The sequence below is a fragment of the Urtica dioica genome, chromosome 2, assembly GCF_054948205.1.
Source record: "Urtica dioica subsp. dioica isolate 48M chromosome 2, U.dioica_male_clone48M_v1_H2, whole genome shotgun sequence".
NCBI classification, from domain to species: domain Eukaryota; kingdom Viridiplantae; phylum Streptophyta; class Magnoliopsida; order Rosales; family Urticaceae; genus Urtica; species Urtica dioica.
In genome coordinates this window covers 18848546-18862460 of record NC_142757.1, presented here as the reverse complement: position 1 = coordinate 18862460, position 13915 = coordinate 18848546, and positions in this window count along the sequence as shown.

Sequence of the window (13915 nt, the reverse complement as noted above, 5' to 3'; positions counted from 1 at the left end):
GATTGCCGGCACTCTCGAAGTAAGTAACGTTCGAGAGAATCTTTCGATGGGAAAGCAACAATGCTTAGGGCTTATATGTATGAGAAAGGTATAACGGAATAATTGACCTTTTCCCGATACGGGTTGAACCTGGGGGATCTTGATCACTTACTGACTATATCAGTGGACACTCATCACGATGCGTAAATATAATTCTAGTATGAAAGGAGGGTTCGGTCTTAGCTTACACGGTGGAGTATTGACTAAGATTAGACGAATCGATCGAAAAACAGAAAATGACTTTTTTCGTCTTTTTTATCGGATTTGTTAAGTTTCAAATACTAGGTCCATAGTCCCCGACTCGGCTTCGATAAAGACGAATAGGAACTTTCTAATAATAATATTTTTATTATTATAATCTCACATGTTGTAGTATGATTAGCAACATACATTCGGGAATTTCTTTATTTGTCGAATTAACTATTTATAGTGGAATTAATTATCAAGTAAATAATTAATTGAATTTTGAGTTGGACCTTATGGACATTGCCAAATTTGAAATTCCTTGGCCCATGGAGAAGCAATTAATTCGTCCATACCCACAGTGGTTATATTGGGAAAACGCCCAAAAACAAAATCCTTTGCTCATGGGAACATAAAATTTGAAATACCCATAGTGGGCATATTGGGAAAGCGCCCAATTTTTCTCTTTGATGATTTAAATAAAGAGAGAATAATATGTAAAAGGAAATAAGATATTTGCCTTTATTCTCTCTCTATTTAAATGCCTAATATCTAGGAGATAATATTAGATTTGATATTTTCTCACTATTTAAAAGGGAATAAGAGATATTGCCTTTATAAATGGATTCCTTATTTAAAGGAAGATATTATGGAATAATATATCCTAGATTATGATCTGAGGGTTAAGAGAGAAAGTATGAATTTAAATAAAGATCTAACGATTGATCTTTGATTGGAGACTATGGTTTCCTAAAACCTCTTCGCTCTACTACTATTAATAGGGGTTTAAGGGAAGAGAAAATTTAACCTAATTGATGTTGTCAAAGGTGTCCACAACAAGAGTAATAGTCCTTACTTATGTGCATTTGATGTAATAAAGTCTCACGAAGACTCTTGCTTGTAAATAGTGAATTATTAATAAAAGTTGAAACGTTCATTCATTCTTCATTGTCTGTTTGAAGCTTTATGATAATCTATAGTCTTTAGTCCTTAAACAAACCTAACAACATATGAAGAGACAAATGTAGATTTTCATGAACAAGCTCTTTATAATTTGCTTCAAACGATATATTCGCAATCTAAGGATCAAAGGACTATTGATCTCAGTACGATTATTGGGAGAATCTATGATGGCTGGTTATGGGGCATAGAGAGTTGGAGACTCTATAGTTTTCTAGGAATCTTCTGAAGGTACTGAACTGACCAGTGCAATTCTAGAGACAGAATAAGAATAAACCATTTAACCTCTTTTGTCTTGAAGCCACTACGTATGATTGCATCATGCTTACCTCAATCCTGAAATGAGACATGTCATTTCATAGCTTACGTATTCTCATTTGAGAAAGTCAGAGTTCGAACTCACCATGTGATTCTGAATAGGACGTATTGGTGAAGTACTAAGTTATTAAGATGTCATGAGTAACTTCGTGAAGATCTCATAGATATGGAATTCATGTACAAGATTGCTGAAATGCAATGTATATCACCTCATGTTTTGTTCCTTGGAATGTGAATAAATGAATTAACCAATGTCCAAAGTGAGTCATGACTCTTTTGGATGAATCAATGTGACTTGTTAGCTCCTCGTCAATACATTGTTTCTAACTTATTCACAAGCGACAAAGGAGTTGAGGAAATAACAGCTAGAAGGGTAAAATGGTAATTTTGTAAATCCCATATAGCGGATGATATTCATGAAGGGTAAACATAGGTAATATGCAGTGGATCCACTCATCACAATTAAGTTGAATTCTTGAGTAGAAAATAAATTCATTTGAACAGAGAGATTTTTAGTGTCAACTCTTTAGTGAAGTCAGTTGGCATTAAGCTAAACTTGGAAAAGGTTTGTGAACTTTTGAGTCCAAGTATTTAGCTCAAGCTTTGTTCATTTGGATCCATGAGGTCACTGTCACAAATCATATCGAGTAGGAATAGTTAAACTAGAAGCTAAGTCAAGACAAGAACGAGACAAGTTTTACGAAAATTGTCGGAAGGGTAATTTTGTCTTTTAGGACGTGGGACGAAATGAATGTCAATAAAAAAATTTCCTATATAAGGAATGTAGATGGGCGGCTAAGGGAGAAGCAAAAGAGGAAACAAATCCAAGGCCTTCTAGAAGCACCTTGGACGTGTGAAATGAGGAAAAGGAGAGCAAATATTTGCTCATGAATATGTGATATTCTATAGAAAAGAGGAAACTACCTTTTGAAGGTAATCCCTCTCCTATCATTAGAGCCATCATTCTCATTGTTTCTCATCCCAAAATTTTAGAGATTGAGATCTTCTCTCTCTAGAATTAGCCACCTCTCTCTCTCTCTCTAACTCCTTTCGTTTTTGTTTTGGCACCTAGGTCCACATTTGACCTAGAGTTTTGTTTTAGCTCTTCGACTCTAATACTTGTTCTTGATTCGTCATGTTTAAAAGTGTCCACACACTAAATCCTTCTTACCTTGAGTGATTCATGTGATAGAAACTTTCGTGGTTACTCAAATTCCCGAAGAACAAAGAAAGGCGAGAGCGATTCAACCTCCACAAGCTTCTCAACGATCAAGTTACGTAAAGGTTAGTAAATGAGTAATTGCTTTTAGATTTTTTTAATTTGATATAACATGTGCTTGCTCTTTGTCTACGTTAGTAATTGCTTTGATATAACAAAATCGTTTTTACTTGTTTCAAATAAATTTTTAAATTCCGCCGCTTGAATAAGCGTTAAATTTTTCTTAATCCTAGATCTATTTTAACAATTGAATAACAAAATTTTGTCACTCCCACCCGGGCAGTGGACAAAAATTTTCTTCCTCTCCCTCTCCCCGGAATTCCGTGATTCCAATCCCATAAACGCGGTAAGATCTTAAACACCATTGTTTCGAGATCGAAGTGAGATACAGAAAGCTGCCCACTCAGTTGTACTATTTCTCTCAGAGATTACGTTTCGGAAGACTGTGGTGTCATCATCGACGACTCGAAGCTGATCTGGAAGTCCTCTTCATCGACGAAAGTTCAAGAACGAAGACGGATCTGACAAGGCTTTAAGAATTCGGTTCGTGAGCCCAACCCGTAAGTCTCCTCGAACCTTTATTCTTATCGGTTGCTTGATTGCTTCTCCAACTTTATAGTACAAACTCGTAAAACTAGATCTTGTTTTAAATATAATCAATATTAATTAGCTTAAGATAGCATAATTAATTTTTCCGCATGATTATATAGGGGTTTAATTCCCAAAGTGGTATTGTTACCGGTCCGTCCCGGCCCGGTACGGCAACGACATCATATGACGGCTTCCCCGAGCCTCTCCCGGCGCACGGCCACCTCAAGGCCGGCCATGGCCGAGTCAGAGCCGGCCATGGCCTCCACGGCCGAGTCAGAGCCGGCCATGGCCGGGTCAGAGCCGGCCATGGCCTCCACGGCCGAGACAGAGCCGTCCATGGCCGGGTCAGAGCCGGCCATGGCCTCCACGGCCGAGTCAGAGCCGGCCATGGCCGGGTCAGGGCCGGCCATGGCCCCCACGGCCGAGTCAGAGCCGGCCATGGCCGGGTCAGAGCCGTCCATGGCCTCCACGGCCGAGTCAGAGCCGGCCATGGCCGGGTCAGAGCCGTCCATGGCCTCCACGACCGAGTCAGAGCCGGCCATGGCCGGGTCAGAGCCGGCCATGGCCTCCACGGCCGAGTCAGAGCCGGCCATGGCCGGGTCAGAGCCGGCCATGGCCTCCACGGCCGAGTCAGAGCCGGCCATGGCCGGGTCAGAGCCGTCCATGGCCGGGTCAGAGGCGTCTCTCGGCCAAGGGGCTGTCCACGACGCTCCTTGGTCGCCTATAAATACCAAGGTACCTCCCTTGGTCCAGGTAATCCGAATTTGAGTACTGAAACGCTGTCGAACTCGTACCTCGCTCGTTTCTCTCAAGTCTCGACCTCTAAAAACTAAACCCTCTACAAACCCCCTCAATCCTACTAATGTTGAGCGTCGGAGAGGTAAACAGAGGCAACCCCTCTGTTTCCCCTTTGTAGTTTACACCTTTCTTTTCACGTTTCAGGTGCTTGGACGAGATAGAGATCATCCACAGCTAAGGTACGGCTTGGGATACCAAGCCCGACACGCTCGAGTCGAGACGAGACCACTTGGTCCGGCCTTGGGTCTAACCGTCTGCGACTCCTAAATCGTTGTCCGAAAAACTGCGACAACATTTTGGCGCTAGAAGGAGGGGCTCTCTCGACCTTGGCGACGCATTCCCTCTACCAGTTTTCTCCCTTTGTTCTCACGACTCTCGAGAGATGAGTCACATTCCCACTACCTCCGCAGGTACCCGAGCGACGAGCTCGAGGTACGGTCTTCGACGCCTCGCACATCGTCTTGAAGGGCAACCTCGCGATAGCGAGAGCCAGCCCCAAGACCCGATGATTGACCCCGAGGCCGTGCTCCGACAGGACACGGCCCGGCGGCTTGCGGAGCTCCTTGACCGCCCCAGCGTCGACGGTTCGCTCATAGCCGACCTCCTCGGCTATGACGTCGAAGATAGGTCCGCCAAAGACTACTCCGACTCCGAGTATGTGGGGGAGTCGAGGACCAACGAGGCAACGCCTAGCCTCGCCCCTCCACGGCCCTAGAGGCCCAACGACGCTTTGGCCGGGCCGTCGCACCTAGTGCGGCAGCAGGCACGGTCACATTCCCGGGGACTCGCCCCCTCGGTTTCAAGAGGCGGCCGGACACGGCCCCTCGCCGAGGAGAGAGCGACTCTGGTAGACGATGGGGCCGACAGCCGAAGCGCCCGCCGGACGGCCCGACCAAGGGCGACCTCACCTCGCCCCGCACCGAGTGCGGACCTTAGAGAGCGCTTGACGGCGCAGAGAAACTCCCGAGGGGAGGATCTCCGCCAAAGGCTAAACTCTCGAAGGGACGCGCTCCCCGCCGTAACTCTCGGTCGGCCACAGGCCAATGTCGTGGACCAAGCGTCCAACGAACGCCAACCGGTGACTCCCGTGGCCCCGACGGTCGGCCCCGCTAACGGGCTCGACATGGTCACGATGATTCAAAGCCTCCAGAATCAAATCATCGAAATGAGGGAGTCAGGGAGGCAAAGGCCGTACGGAGGGATCGAGGAATCATACTCTCCCTTCGCCGCGCAAATCCTCGCGCAACCATGCGTGGGGAACTTCAAGTTACCATCCATTCCCCCCTACGATGGACGAACGGACCCCCACTTCCACGTCCAACACTATGAGACGTGGATGACTATGCAGGGGCAGGCGGACGCCACCCTCTGCCAAGCCTTCAGCCTGACCCTCACAGGCTCGGGGTTTGAATGGTTCCGAAGCTTGAGGCCGGGAAGCATCCCGTCTTTCCGGGCCTTGCGAGAGGCTTTCCTCGCCCGATTCGCCACCCTCGTGGCGCAAAAGAAGCCGAAGACCCACCTCCTCTCTATCCGACAAGGAAGAGACGAGACGTTAAGACAATACCTCGCTCGCTTCACCGAGGAGTCTCACAAGGTCGAAGGGTTCGACGAAAGGGACGCCATCACGGCGATCACCGAGGGAGTGCGCACGAGCGACTTCCTCAAGTCTATTGTTGGCCAAGTCCCGCGTGACATGGCGGAGCTGATGACAAGAGCTCGCACATACATGGGAGTCGAGGACTATCTCGATGGCCGAGATGGCCGAAAGTCAGGAGGACAGGGGAGTCGCCGCCGCGACGATCGAGATGAAGATCGTCCCGACCCCCGGAAGAGGAGGAATAAGGGAAGCCAGGCCCCTAACGGCCGTTCCCTCCCCGGGCCGAAGCCGTCGCATGTCGACAGCTTCCGGAGGTTCTCGCCATTCACTCCTCTGAACACTCCGCCGGAGCAAATCCTGGCTTTGCACCGTGACAAGTTGGGGAGCCCAACCCCGCTCACGAAGGATCCCGCCAAGAGGGATCACAGCAAGTACTGTGACTACCATCAAGATCACGGGCACCTGACATCCGAATGCTATCAACTCAAGCGTCAGATTGAGGCCCTGATTCAAGATGGGAAGCTGAAAGAGTACGTCCTGAGAACTATCGGGACGGCCGCGGCGCACGGAGGTCGCCCGCGGCAAGGGAAGAAAGGTCCGGCGACGGTGACTGTCACGGATCGCGCGACAAACGAAGAGCCGGAGAGCTCGCAACTTCACGTCGTGGGTGCAATCTTGGGTGGCCCGGAGTTCGGAGACTCGGCTACTCAAAGGAAGAAGTACGTGCGCGAAGTTTCCCAAGGGAAAATAGCGAACTACATCAACCATACGTACGAGGTCCCTCCTCCGGCCCCCTTCGAGTCCATGTTCTTCACCGGACAAGAAGCAACGCGAGTTCTCCATCCACACAACGACGCGATAGTCGTCTCCGCCCCGGTCGCCAACAACCTCGTCCGGAGAATCCTGATCGACAATGGGAGCTCCGCCGACATAATCTTCAAATCGGCGTTGGACAGGATGAAGCTATCCGGGGTAAGACCGACCCCGATCTCAACCCCGCTCTTCGGCTTCTCTGGGGAGAGGGTTATGACGGAGGGAACTATCGACCTCCCGGTTACCTTCGGTACGCCGGGAGGGCTCGAGGTTACCCACATCGTGTCGTTCCTAGTGGTGGACCAGCCCTCGGCTTACAACATCATCGTCGGCCGCCCGACTCTCAATCGGTTGAAGGCCATAACGTCCACGTACCACCTGATGATGAAGTTCCCGACCGAGAAAGGGATCGCCGTGATGTTGGGAGACCAATCCATGGCGAGGATGTGCTACATCCAGGGCGTGGACGGAAAAGGGAAAGGGAAGGTGGTGAGCACCGTCTTCCAACTCGGAGACAAATTCCCGTGCAAGTTAGAGGAAGGAGGCACCTTCGGAGAGCTAGACCAAAGGGACGAAGTCAAGCGTCGAAAGGTGGAGACACCGGACGACCTCGTTCCCGTCGTGTTGGACGACGCCAAACCTGACCAAGTAGTCAAGGTAGGCGCCCAACTCCCATCTGAGACCCGAATCGAGCTCGCCGCTTTCCTCCGAGAGCACAAAGATGTCTTTGCGTGGACACACGCCGACATGCCGGGGATCGACCCCGAGATCATGGTTCGTCGTCTCAACGACGACAAGAGGGTGGCCGAGCGCGTTCAGCCGCAACGGGCGTTCAGTGGGGAGAGGTACCAAGCCATTGGTGAAGAAGTTGACAAACTTCTCGCCGCCGACTTCATCAGGGAGGCGGAGCACCCCAAGTGGGTGTCCAACGTGGTGATGGTCAAGAAGCCAAACGGGAAGTGGCGGATCTGTATCGATTACAAAGATCTCAACAAAGCCTGCCCGAAAGACAGCTTCCCTCTCCCGAGGATCGAGCAGCTCGTGGACGCCACGGCGGGCCACGAGTTGCTGAGCTTCATGGACGCCTATTCAGGCTACAACCAGATCCGCATGCATGAGCCGGATCAGATCAAGACCACCTTTGTTACGAACCGCGGACTCTACTGCTACAAGGTCATGCCCTTTGGCCTCAAAAACGCGGGAGCAACGTATCAAAGGTTGGTGAACCGCATGTTCGCCAATCAAATTGGCAAGACTATGGAGGTCTACGTGGATGACATGCTTGTCAAAAGCCTCAAAGCCCGCGACCACGTTCGAGACCTTAGGGAAATGTTCACGATTCTGCGGCGCTACAAGATGAAGCTTAACCCCAACAAGTGCGCTTTCGGGGTCGAGTCTGGAAAATTTCTGGGCTACATGGTGAGTCGCCGCGGGATCGAGGCCAATCCTGAGAAGATTAAGGCGATCTTAGAGATGAGGTCGCCACAAAAGGTCAAAGAAGTTCAAAGCTTGACGGGAAGGATCGCCGCCCTGACGCGATTCGTTTCCAAAGCCACTGATAGGTGCCAACCGTTCTTCAAGGCACTGAAAAAGACCGACGGGTTCGTATGGACGGAGGAGTGTGAGGAAGCGTTCCGAGATATGAAAGCCTATTTCACCTCCCCCCCGTTCCTCGCGAAGCCAAAGAACGGCGAAACCCTGTACCTCTACCTCGCGGTTTCCGATAGGGCCGTGAGCGCGGTCCTCATACGCGAAGAGGACAAAGTACAATGGCCGGTCTACTACGTTAGCAAGGCGCTCCTCGACGCCGAAACCCGATACCCCGAGATCGAGAGACTGTCCCTCGCCCTCGTCATGAGCGCGAGAAAGCTCCGGCCCTACTTCCAGGCGCACCCCATCGTGGTCCGCTCGGGGCATCCCATCGAGAAGGCCCTTCAAAAAGGGACCTCCTCTCGAATGGCGATATGGTCCCAAGAGCTGGGCGAATACGGGGTCGAGTTCCAACCGAGAACCGCCATTAAGGGTCAGGCCCTCGCCGACTTCATCGCCGAGTTCACAAGCACGCCCCCAACCAACGAGGGCGACGAAAGAAGTAAGACCACGGAAGACAAGGAGGACGACCATAGCGAGTCGTCAAGGAAGAGAACCAACGACCCGATAGGGCCGGTCTGGGACTTGCACGTGGATGGCGCGTCAAACGCCCGGGGGGCTGGCGCCGGCGTTGTGCTCACAAATCCCGATAGGGAAAAGCTGAGGTACGCCCTGCGGTTCGAGTTCAAGGCTTCCAACAACGAGGCAGAGTACGAGGCTCTGATTGTTGGCTTGGAGCTAGCGAACAAGTTGGGCGCCCAAAACCTGCGCATCCATTGCGACTCGCAATTGATCGTGAATCAGGTTAAGGGCGACTACGCCGCAAAGGAGCCACACATGATCGCCTACTTGTCCAAGGCCCAAAAGAACTTAGAGGCCCTGTCGTGGTTCGAGATCGTCCAGGTCCCTCGACAGGAGAACGTTGACGCCGACGCCCTAGTTCGCCTCGCGTCTGGGATAGACGAGGAAGGCGAGGGCAGCGTCCCAATCGAAGTGTTGACCCGACCCTACGTCTCGAGAGGCGACGTAGGGGTCATTGACGAGACTCCGCCTCCCTCATGGATGACCCCGCTCGTGGAATTCCTTAAACGAGGAGTCGTCCCCGAGGATAAAGAAGAAGCTAGAAAGCTGAGAAGCCTAGCCCCAAAGTACACGATGAGGGAGGATAATTTGTTCAAGAGAGGCTACTCCATGCCCCTTCTCCGTTGCCTGACCGAGGTGGAGGCGAGAAAAGCACTCCACGAGGTGCACGAGGGGGTGTGCGGTAACCACGCCGCCGGGCAATCTTTGGCATTGAAGTTGCTAAGACTTGGATATTTCTGGCCGACCTTGAAAAAGGACTCCCACGAGTGGGCCAAGAAGTGTGACAAGTGCCAAAGGTTCGCCCACATTCCGCGCCAAGCACCGGCCCCTTTGTGTCCGATTATCGTGCCGCGACCCTTCGCGAAGTGGGGAATCGACCTCATCGGCGAGCTACCTACGGCCCCGAGACAATACAAGCACGCGATCGTGGCTATCGATTACTTCACGAAGTGGGTAGAGGCTGAGCCGCTAGCAAAGATCACCGAGGCGAACACGACAAGCTTCATTTGGAAAAGCATCATCTGCCATTTCGGGATCCCTGCGTCAATTGTAACCGACAACGGAAAGCAATTCGACAATGCGCGCCTCCGAGAAATGTGCGAACAGCTTGGCATTAGCAAGACTTTCTCCTCTCCCCGCCATCCTCAAGCCAACGGTCAGGTCGAGGCGGTGAATAAGACGATCAAGGAGAACCTGAAGAAGAAGCTGGAGGCAAGAAAGGGGGCTTGGGCTGACGAGCTCCCCATGGTCTTATGGGCATACCGCACCACCGCCCGAAACGCGACCGGCGAAACCCCTTTCGCTCTCGCGTTCGGCGTCGAGGCTGTGGTACCCGTCGAGACCAAGCTGCCAACCTTGCGCATCGAGGAGTACGACGAAGCCGCCAACGACGACGCGATCAGGCTCGAGCTAGACCTCATAGACGAAAGGAGGGCGGACGCACTCACCCGGCTTGCTGCGCAAAAGAGGAAGGTCGAGAAGTACTACAACTCAAAGATCAAGCTACGGAAGTTCGCCGACGGGAGCCTCGTTCTTCGAAGGGTGTTCCAAAACACCAAAGTGCAAGGTGCGGGAGTTCTAGGCCCCACCTGGGAAGGCCCGTACCATGTGCGCCGAGCCATCCACAATGGCACATACGAGGTCGAGAACATGGAAGGACTCGTGTTCACACACCCGTGGAATGCGGAGCACCTCCGGCAATATTATCAATAGATGTTCACTCGTCCATTTTTACGCTTTGTTGTTCTCATGTAACTTTCGATTTTAGCAAAGTCAATTTTAAATTTCAAGTTTGGCCAAAGGCCTGGGATGTAATTTTTGAACCATTTCGATAAATTAATGAATTACATTTCACTTCAAAACATTGTATCTTAATTTCTAGCTTCCTCTACGAGCACCCAAGAAACTCGGGGGGCTAAGGGGGATAGGGCGAGAGTAACGAGCTCGCTTACTCCACTTCCCACGCGCCAAGCGGTAACAAAACACCCATAAATCGGATCCGCGCACCGGACCTCCGACTTCGTACCCTCCTCGTGCGACGCTCTCGCACGGGTCGAGGCCGTATGCCGAGAGATAGCGAAACGTCGATGAGTTGGATCCGCGCACCGGACCTCCGGCCTCGCACGTCTTTTGCTGCGACCCTCTCATGCACCGATGCACCTTGCGCACCGATAGGCGGCAAGGCATCGATGGATCACGTCCGCGCACCGGATTGTCGATCTCGGCAGTCAAAACCCAAAACGTGACACGCGTACCAACGAGTACCACGCTCACTGGGAGCTGCAAACCCGTCCCAATACGCACGCCGATAGGTAGCGGACTCGCCGGGGGATGAGCGCGACGGCCACCCAGCTCGCGCACGCCGATAGGCAGCGAGTCACAAATGGATGGCCGGAAATCGCACCCGCCGGATGAAACTGGTGTAGCCAGCGTCGGCGGGGAACTTCGCCGCCAAATGCGGCAGCAAGCCGTGCCAACCGGTTACGTTAAGCATAGTAAGCCGGGCTCGTAAGACACGCACTATTCAAATTGCGCAAATCGATTACACTAGGCGTAGCAAGTCGAGAAAATAAGACGCACGATGAAAAGAAAGCTTCAATAAAAAGCAAAACGATGTTGCGTAAACAACCCAATAAGAAAAGTACGAAAGTACGACGCAAACATAACGATAATCCAAAAGAAAGCATAAAGCAAGCGCTAAACAAGTGCGCGAAGAACCAAGGAAAACTCAACTAGTCCGAGCCAAAGTCGACTTGCTCTTCATCTCCTTCGGGGTCAGGGGCGCCAAACCCGCGAACGGCTTCTCCGCCAGGCTGGTGGGTCGTCGACTGAGCAGCCTCGACGGGGATCTGTGGATGCAAGTCGTCCTCCGGCGGCTCGTCATCGTAAGGAGGGAACATGGCGTTAAAGAAGGAAAATGTAGTCCCGCGGGACGCATTCTCCTTCGCGGTCGCGTCTCGGACTCGCCTCGCCGCTTCGTATCGGGCCGCCTCCAACGTCAAGTCCCAGTCGTCTTCCAAGTCCGTCTTGGATCGCACGGCATCTTCCTTCTCCTCGGCGAGCGTTTGCATCTCCGCCCGCAAGGTGTCCCTCTCCCTCTCCACCTTGACTCGAGCAATCTCGCTCGCCGATAGCCGAGCATGGACGATGCTCAGCTCCGCATCCCGGCTCGAGAGTGCCGCCTGGAGTTTCTTCGTTTCCCCCAGAAAGGTGTCAGCTGCTTGCTCCGCCTTCTCACGAAGCACTTTCTCGGCGGCCGATTCTCCGCGAGCTCGTTCCAGCTCCTTCTCTAGCGTCGCAAACTCTTGGGCGGTGCGAACCTCCGCTAGGGCGGCAGCGTGCGCAGCCGTCATGCTCGCCTTCTCCTTTTCCATAATCTGCATGCGTCGTAGCATGTCTCGGAGAATGCGATCGCTCCGCTCTTGGCGTGCGAGCATCTGTGGAAACGAGGGAAATGCGTATAGTCACAATAAGCGCGATAACGATACATAACACATGAAAACGAGTCATACCTTTCGGGCGTCGCCGATCCCGTTCTGGAAGTGCTCGAGATCGCTCGTTGTCAGCAGGCCCTTGAAATCCCGCAAGGAGGTCTCAAGGATTCCCCGGGAGCACTGGTCTCTCAACTCTGCCGCCTCCGCTAAGAGCATGGAGTCCAAACTGTCTGACACCGTCGACGTGTGAGCGCGCTTGTGACCGGACGGTGACCCGAGAGAAGCCGACGATGATGGCCGCTTGTTGGAAGAGATCGCCTCGTTCCTCGCTCGCGATGGTGACCCCCCGCGACGGGCCTCGGCTGGGGGGCGAGCCGCAATCGTAGCGTCGTCAGCGGGCATCGCTCTCGGCATTTGCGCGCGCGGTCGATGACGTCGAGCCATGGTACCTACAGAGGAGAGAAGAGCGTTTGTCAGTTAAAACATGACGACAAGCACAAATAATGGGAAACAACAATAACACGAAAGTATATGCGTGGCCAGTACCCCCCGCGTCGGGGGAGGGAGCTGACGACCCCCCCGCCTCGGACTCGGGATCCTCCGGGACCCCCGCGTCGAGGTCGGGGCACAAAGGAGCATCGTCACTAGGCACGAACCACCCCGTCCTCGCCATTAGGTCTGGGGACTCGAAGAGCGTTCCTTGCCACCTCGATTCTGGAACCGCTCTGATCACCGCGTCGAGCTCGGATCCTTCGATGTCACCCATGGGTGGAAAGTCGGCCACAGGACCGAAGACGAGGGGCGCGACCCCGAAAGACGATTCGGACACCCATACCCAAGGGTATCTATGCTTCGAGTTCACCTTGGTGAGAATGGCGAGGCGCTTGCGGTGCGACGCCAGGTAGAAGCCAGGCTTCCCGGGCACCCCTCGCACCATCATGAGGTTCTGAATATCGTCGGCAGTGATGGCCCTCTTCTTCGCCTGAAAAAACATCATGTGGCACGCCGCAACCACCCGATAGAAGGACGGGGACATCTGCGAGGCGTGCACCCTTAAGCGAACCAACAATTCTTGGATGACCGGCTGAAAGGGAAGTCTTAGTCCTCCGCGGAGACTCGCCTCGTGGACCGCTGCGTACCCCTTGCGCGGGCGAGTAGGAAGGTCGTCGGGTAATGGCCTCAGGATCGACACGCACTCTGGGATACTGTAACGCCTTCTTAGACTCGTGAAGTTGATGATCGAGAGCGAACTCGGGACGTCGATGCCCGAGCAATCGAGCTCGCCCCGTATGGCCGACTCTCCAACCGGGAAGGCCGAGGCTCGCGTTTCTTCCCGCACGGTCGAGGAAAGCGACGCGGCAGGTGCGTCGTGGTGGTTGGGCGAGTCACTCGAACGATCGGCGTCGCGGCCCGCGCTTGTACAAGGTGGGGCCTCGTCATGGCTGCCCTCACAAGCCGGCTGGCTCCCCTCGGCCCCGGCGTGCTCGCTCGAGGGCGCACCCGATCGCCGCCCGGTCGGTCCATCGTCGTCGGGCTGGCTCGGCTCCCGGCCGGCCGTGTTCCCCCCGGCGTACGCGTGCAGCCCGAGGACCCAGCCCGTCTCTTGGCTGGGTGGCTCCTCCATGCGCGGGCCCGGCGCGAGCGGCCCGACGCTCCCGACGCATGCACCTGGCCCGTCGGCCCGGCCCGATTCCCGGCTGGCCAAGCCTTCGGCCCGTGGGCCCTGCCCGGGCGCCCCAGCGCTCGCCCCGTGTGCACCCGGCCCGGCAGACCGGCCCAGGCCCTGGCTGG